We start from the raw sequence: 7,500 nt of genomic DNA on the forward strand, positions 1-7,500 counted from the left end.
CCACGCACTTCCTTTTTTTTTTTTTTTTTAATTGCCACCTGAGCTAGCCCGTGTTGCCCATGTTCGTCAGTTTGAGAGGGTGGATTTCTCAGTGTTGCTTTTTCCCCAGGTCTCCACGCCTTGTGTGTTTCTTTTGCTTAACGATTGCCACCTGAGCTAGCCTCTGTGGCCCATCTTCGTCAGTTTCAGAGGGTAGATTTCTCAGTGCTGCTTTTTGCCAGGTCTCCACGCCCCTGTGTGTTTCTTTTGCTTAACGATTGCCACCTGAGCTAGCCTCTGTTGCCCATGTTCGTCAGTTTCAGAGGGTGGATTTCTCCGTGCTGCTTTTTACCCGGGTCTCCACGCCTTGTGTCTTTCTTTTCTGCTTAAAGGTTGCAACCTGAGCTAGGGTCTGTTGCCCATGTTCCTCAGTTTCAGAGGGTGGATTTCTCCGTGCTGCTTTTTACCCGGGTCTCCACGCCCTTGTGTGTTTCTTTTGCTTAACGATTGCCACCTGAGCTAGCCTCTGTGGCCCATTTTCGTCAGCTTCAGAGGGTGGATTTCTCAGTGTTGCTTTTTCCCCAGATCTCCACGTCCCTCAGTGTGTGTGTGTGTGAGTGTGTGTGTTTTCTTTGCAAGATTGGCACTTGAGCTAACGTGTGTTGCCAGTCTTTGTCAGTCAGAGGCTAGATTTTTCAGTATTGCTCTTTCCAAGGTCTCCACTCCTTGCTCTTTCTTTCTTTCTTTCTTTCTTTCTTTCTTTCTTCTTTCTTTCTTTCTCTTTTTGGCTTAAATATTGTCACCTGAGCGAGGCTCTGTTGCCCTGCTTCCTCCGTTTCAGAGGGTACCTTTTTTCAGGGTTGCTTTTCACCGGGTCTCCTCGCCATTGTAGTTTTGTATTTTATTTTATTTTTTTGCTTAATGATTGCCACCTGAGGTAGCCTCTGTTGCCCATTTTCGTCAGCTTCAGAGGGTGGATTCTCAGTGTTGCTTTTTCCCCAGGTCTCCACGCCCTTGTGTTTTCTTTGCTTAACGATTGCCACCTGAGCTAGCCTCTGTTGCCCATCGTCGTCAGTTTCAGAGGGTACATTTCTCAGTGCTGCTTTTTCCCCAGGTCTCCACGCCCTTGTGTGTTTCTTTTGCTTAACGATTGCCACCTGAGCTAGCCTCTGTGGCCATCTTTGTCAGTTTCAGAGGGTAGATTTCTCAGTCTTGCTCTTTCCCAAGTTCTGCACGCCCTTGTGTGTGGGTTTTTTTTTTTTTTTTTTTTTGCTCAAATATTGAACCTAAGCTAGCATCTGTTGCCCTTCTTCGTCAGTTTCAGAGGGTGGATTTCTCCGTGTTGCTTTTTCCCCAGGTCTCCACGCCCTTGTGTGTTTCTTTTGCTTAACGATTGCCACCTGAGCTAGCCTCTGTGGCCCATTTTCGTCAGCTTCAGAGGGTGGATTTCTCAGTGTTGCTTTTTCCCCAGGTCTCCAAGTCCCTCAGTGTGTGTGTGTGTGAGTGTGTGTGTTTTCTTTGCAAGATTGGCACTTGAGCTAACGTGTGTTGCCAGTCTTTGTCAGTCAGAGGCTAGATTTTTCAGTATCGCTCTTTCCCAAGGTCTCCACTCCCTTGCTCTTTTCTTCTTCCTACCTTTCTTTCTTTCTTTCTTTCTTTTTGGCTTAAATATTGTCACCTGAGCTAGGCTCTGTTGCCCTGCTTCCTCCGTTTCAGCGGGTACCTTTTTTCAGGGTTGCTTTTTCACCGGGTCTCCTCGCCATTGTAGTTTTTTTATTTTATTTTATATTTTTGCTTAATGATTGCCACCTGAGGTAGCCTCTGTGGCCCATCTTCGTCAGTTTCAGAGTGTGGATTTCTCCGTGCTGCTTTTTCCCCAGGTCTCCACGCCCTTGTGTGTTTCTTTTGCTTAACGATTGCCACCTGAGCTAGTCTCTGTTGCCCATCTTTGTCAGTTTCAGAGGGTAGATTTCTCAGTCTTGCTCTTTCCCAAGTTCTGCACGCCCTTGTGTGTGTGTGTGTGTGTGTGTTTTTTTTTTTTTTTTTTGCTCAAATATTTAACCAAAGCTAGCATCTGTTGCCCATCTTCGGCAGTTTCAGTGGGTAGAATTCTCAGTTGTGCTTTTTCCCCAGGTCTCCACGCCCTTGTGTTTCCCTTTTGCTTAAAGATTGCCACCTGAGCTAGCCTCTGTTGCCCATCGTCGTCAGTTTCAGAGGGTACATTTCTCAGTGCTGCTTTTTCCCAGGTCTCCACGCCCTTGTGTGTTTCTTTTGCTTAACGATTGCCACCTGAGCTAGCCTTTGTTGCGCTTCTTTCTCAGTTTCTGAGGGTGGATTTCTCCGTGTTGCTTTTTCCCCAGGTCTCCACGCACTTCCTTTTATTTTTCCTTAAAAATTGCCACCTGAGCTAGCCCGTGTTGCCCATGTTCGTCAGTTTGAGAGGGTGGATTTCTCAGTGTTGCTTTTTCCCCAGGTCTCCACGCCCTTGTGTGTTTCTTTTGCTTAACGATTGCCACCTGAGCTAGCCTCTGTGGCCCATCTTCGTCAGTTTCAGAGGGTAGATTTCTCAGTGCTGCTTTTTGCCCAGGTCTCCACGCCCCTGTGTGTTTCTTTTGCTTAACGATTGCCACCTGAGCTAGCCTCTGTTGCCCATGTTCGTCAGTTTCAGAGGGTGGATTTCTCCGTGCTGCTTTTTACCCGGGTCTCCACGCCCTTGTGTCTTTCTTTTCTGCTTAAAGGTTGCAACCTGAGCTAGGGTCTGTTGCCCATGTTCCTCAGTTTCAGAGGGTGGATTTCTCCGTGCTGCTTTTTACCCGGGTCTCCACGCCCTTGTGTGTTTCTTTTGCTTAACGATTGCCACCTGAGCTAGCCTCTGTGGCCCATTTTCGTCAGCTTCAGAGGGTGGATTTCTCAGTGTTGCTTTTTCCCCAGATCTCCACGTCCCTCAGTGTGTGTGTGTGTGAGTGTGTGTGTTTTCTTTGCAAGATTGGCACTTGAGCTAACGTGTGTTGCCAGTCTTTGTCAGTCAGAGGCTAGATTTTTCAGTATTGCTCTTTCCCAAGGTCTCCACTCCCTTGCTCTTTTCTTTCTTTCTTTCTTTCTTTCTTTCTTTCTTTCTTTCTTTCTTTTTGGCTTAAATATTGTCACCTGAGCTAGGCTCTGTTGCCCTGCTTCCTCCGTTTCAGCGGGTACCTTTTTTCAGGGTTGCTTTTTCACCGGGTCTCCTCGCCATTGTAGTTTTTTATTTTATTTTATTATTTTGCTTAATGATTGCCACCTGAGGTAGCCTCTGTTGCCCATTTTCGTCAGCTTCAGAGGGTGGATTTCTCAGTGTTGCTTTTTCCCCAGGTCTCCACGCCCTTGTGTTTTCCTTTTGCTTAACGATTGCCACCTGAGCTAGCCTCTGTTGCCCATGTTCATCAGTTTCAGAGGGTAGATTTCTCAGTGTTGCTTTTTCCCCAGGTCTCCACGCCCTTGTGTGTTTCTTTTGCTTAAAGATTGCCACCTGAGCTAGCCTCTGTTGCGCTTCTTTCTCAGTTTCAGAGGGTAGTTTTCTCAGTGTTGCTTTTTTCGCCAGCTCTCCACGCCCTGGTGTCTTTCTTTTCTGCTTAAAGGTTCCAACCTGAGCTAGCGTCTGTTGCCCATGTTCCTCAGTTTCAGAGGGTGGATTTCTCCGTGCTGCTTTTTACCCGGGTCTCCACGCCCTTGTGTGTTTCTTTTGCTTAACGATTGCCACCTGAGCTAGCCTCTGTTGCGCTTCTTTCTCAGTTTCTGAGGGTGGATTTCTCAGTGTTGCTTTTTCCCCAGGTCTCCACGCCCTTGTGTGTTTCTTTTGCTTAACGATTGCCGCCTGAGCTAGCCTCTGTGGCCCATTTTCGTCAGCTTCAGAGGGTGGATTTCTCAGTGTTGCTTTTTCCCCAGGTCTCCACGTCCCTCAGTGTGTGTGTGTGTGTGAGTGTGTGTGTTTTCTTTGCAAGATTGGCACTTGAGCTAACGTGTGTTGCCCATCTTTGTCAGTTTCAGAGGCTAGATTTTTCAGTATCGCTCTTTCCCAAGGTCTCCACTCCCTTGCTCTTTTCTTTGTTTCTTTGTTTCTTTGTTTCTTTCTTTTTGGCTTAAATATTGTCACCTGAGCTAGGCTCTGTTGCCCTGCTTCCTCCGTTTCAGAGGGTACCTTTTTTCAGGGTTGCTTTTTCACCGGGTCTCCTCGCCATTGTAGTTTTTTATTTTATTTATTTATTTTTTTGCTTAACGATTGCCACCTGAGCTAGCCTGTGTTGCCCATGTTCGTCAGTTTCAGAGGGTAGATTTCTCAGCGTTGCTTTTTCCCCAGGTCTCTACGCGCTTGTGTGTGTGTGTGTGTGTGTGTGTGTGTGTGTGTGTCTGCTTAAAGATTGCCACCCGAGCTAGCCCCTGTTGCCCATCTTCGTCAGTTTCAGAGGGTAGATTTCTCAGTGTTGATTTTCCCCCAGTTCTCCACGCCCTCGTGCTTTTTTTTTTTTTTTAATTTCCTTAAATGTCGGCACCTCAGCTAGCCTCTTTTTCCCATCTTCGTCCGTTTCAGCGGGTAGACTCTCCGCCTGCCTTCGACAGACCCTCTGCGCTTGAAAGCTTTCCTCCTCCCGTCATCACGGTCCTTCTCGGATGACGTGCCTGGTTTCGGTTTGACCGTCCCCGCCCGCCCTGATTTTCTAAGTCCTCCCGGGAGCCCCGGGGGCGCTCCGGCCGCTCCGGGAAGCGGCGGCCTCCCGGCCGCACCGGCTCAGCCCGGCCCGGGCCGACCCCTGGCCTCTCTGGGGGAACTCTCCCCGTCCCCTTCCCGGTGAGCGCCCGAGAAACCTTTTCCGGGTCCCCCTCCTGCGGCTGGGGCTGCGCCTTGGCGGCCGGGAGCCCGCGGGCGGACGCCCCGGGGCCGAGCTGGGCCGGGAGGCTGGGTCCGAGGGGGCGCCGGGACGGGATCTGGCGGCCCGGCGGCCCGGCTGTGCTCCCCGGCGGGCCCGCGCTCCGGCTCCGTCCCGCTGAGGCGGTCGCCGGTCGCCGGGTGCCACCTGGCGGCCGCTTTTATATCGTCTCTTTCCTCCGGAGCTCCGGCGACGCGGGCCAAGGGACGGGACTCGGCCGCGGTGACCGAGGCAGAGTCCCGGGAGGCCGGCGTCGCTGGCGGGATCTGGCCCGGTGGCGCCGGTGCGTGAGCGCGACGCCCGCTCGCCGGAGATTGGAGGTGCAGGCTACTGAGGGAGGTGGCTGTCGCCGCGCCGCCCGGTGCCGGCCGGGGTGTGGGGCCTCCCGGACGGGTCGACCAGCAGCCGCCGGTGCCCCTCCGTCCCCGGGAGGGGGTGGGGGGCCACCGCGGGGGAACGGGCGAGGGAACTCGTCCCGTGCCCGGCCGTCGTCCTGAGGGCGGCCCGGTGGTCGGGCCTTCCGCGTCGCCGATCCCCTTTCCGCGCCCCGCTCCGGAGGTGGGGGACCGGCCGGGGCCTTGCGGGGGAGGCCCGTGGAGGGCGCGACGGGCTCGGCCGCCGGGCTGGCCTTTTCCCCACTGGTCTTCCGAGTCGACCGGCTCTGGCGGTGGGGACCGGGCCCGGTCCTCGGATGCCTCCTCCTCCGTGGCAGTTTTTTGTCCAAGTCCCGCCCTGGAGAAGAGCGTGGACCGGCCCCGGGAGCCCTCGAGGGCGGGCCGGGGAGGGCGTCCCCGGCCGGGACGCGTGCCCGGGGTGGGTCCGGGCCGTCGGACCGGACTTCTCTCTCCGAGTTTCGCGGGTCGCGTCTTTGTCCGGAGGTGGGAGGGGGCCGGCTCGAGGCGTAGGTGGAGCCCCGGCTGAGGGACGGGAGCCACGGTCCCGCCCCGGGCCCGGTCGCCGGAGGCTCCTCCGTGGAATTCTTTTCTAAGTCCTGACCCGGCGACTCAGAGGGAGGGACCGACCGGTCCCGGCCCGCGCGGGCGGCCCGGGGAGGCTGTCCCCGGCTCCCCCTGCCGCCACGCTTCTGGGGTCGACCAGATGGCCCCGGGAGCTCCGGGCCTGGTGGCGATGGGGTCGTGCTTGGGGTCTGGTGGCCGTGGCCGTGATCCAGGGGTTCCCCTCGTGATCCGTGGGTGGGCCCCGTCTCCGGGCGCGGCGATTCTTGCCCCTGAATGGGTGGTTTTGTGCCGCCAGATAAGTGCTGACACGCTCTGCTCGGGTGACAGTCGCCCGAGAGCTTCCGGGTGCCTGGATGCGTGTGCGGGGAGGTCTCCGGGCTCTGGCCGAGAACCGGACGCCCGTTTCCACCCCCGCCGCTTGAGCCGCCCGCTGGGGCCTGCGCGCCGGCTCTTGTGCGTTCCAGGCGTCCCCGCGACCGTGGTGCCACCTCCGGTCTCTGGTACCCGAGGGCGGCGGGGTTAGGGGCGCGGGGTCCTCTACCACGTGCACTCCCTGCTGCCGGCACCCGGGTGCGGTCGCGACTTACCCCGTCCCGCCGGCTCCGTGCCAGTGCGTGTCAGGCGTTCTCGTCCTGGGGTCGTCGCCCGCGCTTGCTAGAGGAGGAGGGGGGCCGGTGAGGCTGAAGCAGGCTCCTCCGCTCGCTGTCCTCGCCGGCCTTCCCTTGCTCGGGGATCCCTCGCGTTATGCTGCTGATCGATGTGGTGATGCTGTGCTCTCCCGGGCCGGGCCTAAGCCGTGCCAGACGAGGGACGGACGTTCATGGCGAACGGGACCGCTCTTCTCGCTCTGCCCGCGGGCCCCCTCGCCCGTTCTCCCCCGCTGCGAGTGGCGTGTGGGAGGTGGCAGGGGTGCGGAATCCGGCCCGACCTCGCTCCCCCGCCCCGTGCCTTGTGGCGTGGGCGGTGTCGGGGTCTCCGTGACGCGGCGGATGCTCCGCCTGTGCCTCTTGGCTGTGTCTCGCGGGCGGCCCTCCCCACGGTGGGGCGGGCCGTGTTGCCGCCGCGCCGCGCGCCTTCTTGGACGCGTGAGCGCGCTCCCCCGGCCGTTGGCGGTGCCCCTGGAGTGTTCCAGGTCGTCCCTCAGGCGCCTGAGGCCGATTGGCGGTGTCGTTCCCTGTTCCCGTCGCCCTCCTCAGGTGACCGCTGCGCTGGTGTGTCTGAGAAGCGGGGGGTCGAGTCGGTAAGGGAGGCGTGCCCGTCCCCCTCGGGGGGGACGGGTGCCTCGTCGCCCCCCCCCACGGCGTGCCGTGTGGGGGCGGGCAGGCTCGGGCGCGTGCCCGCGTGTTCCCCTTGCTGGGGTTTCCACGCGGGTGTGGGAGTGATCGTGGCGGGCCGAGCCAGCGGCGTGATGCTGGCTCTTTGGTTGGGAGGTGCTGTTTGATCGGCACCTCCGTCCCAGTCTCTGCCTCCCTTGGTCTCGGCCTGAGGGGAGGCACTGACTTGGGAGCCGCACAGGGGCCTTTTAGATCCCTAGCTAAGCCCAGTGTGGCCGGAGATGGCGAGCCCGGGGCAGCGCGGGCTCGCGGCCCTGACCACGGACGCTCCGACTTGCTCTAGGCCTTACCTCTACCGCAGACCCCTCCTGCGTTGTGTGGCCATGG

Source organism: Equus caballus, unplaced genomic scaffold, assembly GCF_041296265.1.
Source record: "Equus caballus isolate H_3958 breed thoroughbred unplaced genomic scaffold, TB-T2T unassigned-0002612, whole genome shotgun sequence".
Classification (NCBI taxonomy): domain Eukaryota; kingdom Metazoa; phylum Chordata; class Mammalia; order Perissodactyla; family Equidae; genus Equus; species Equus caballus.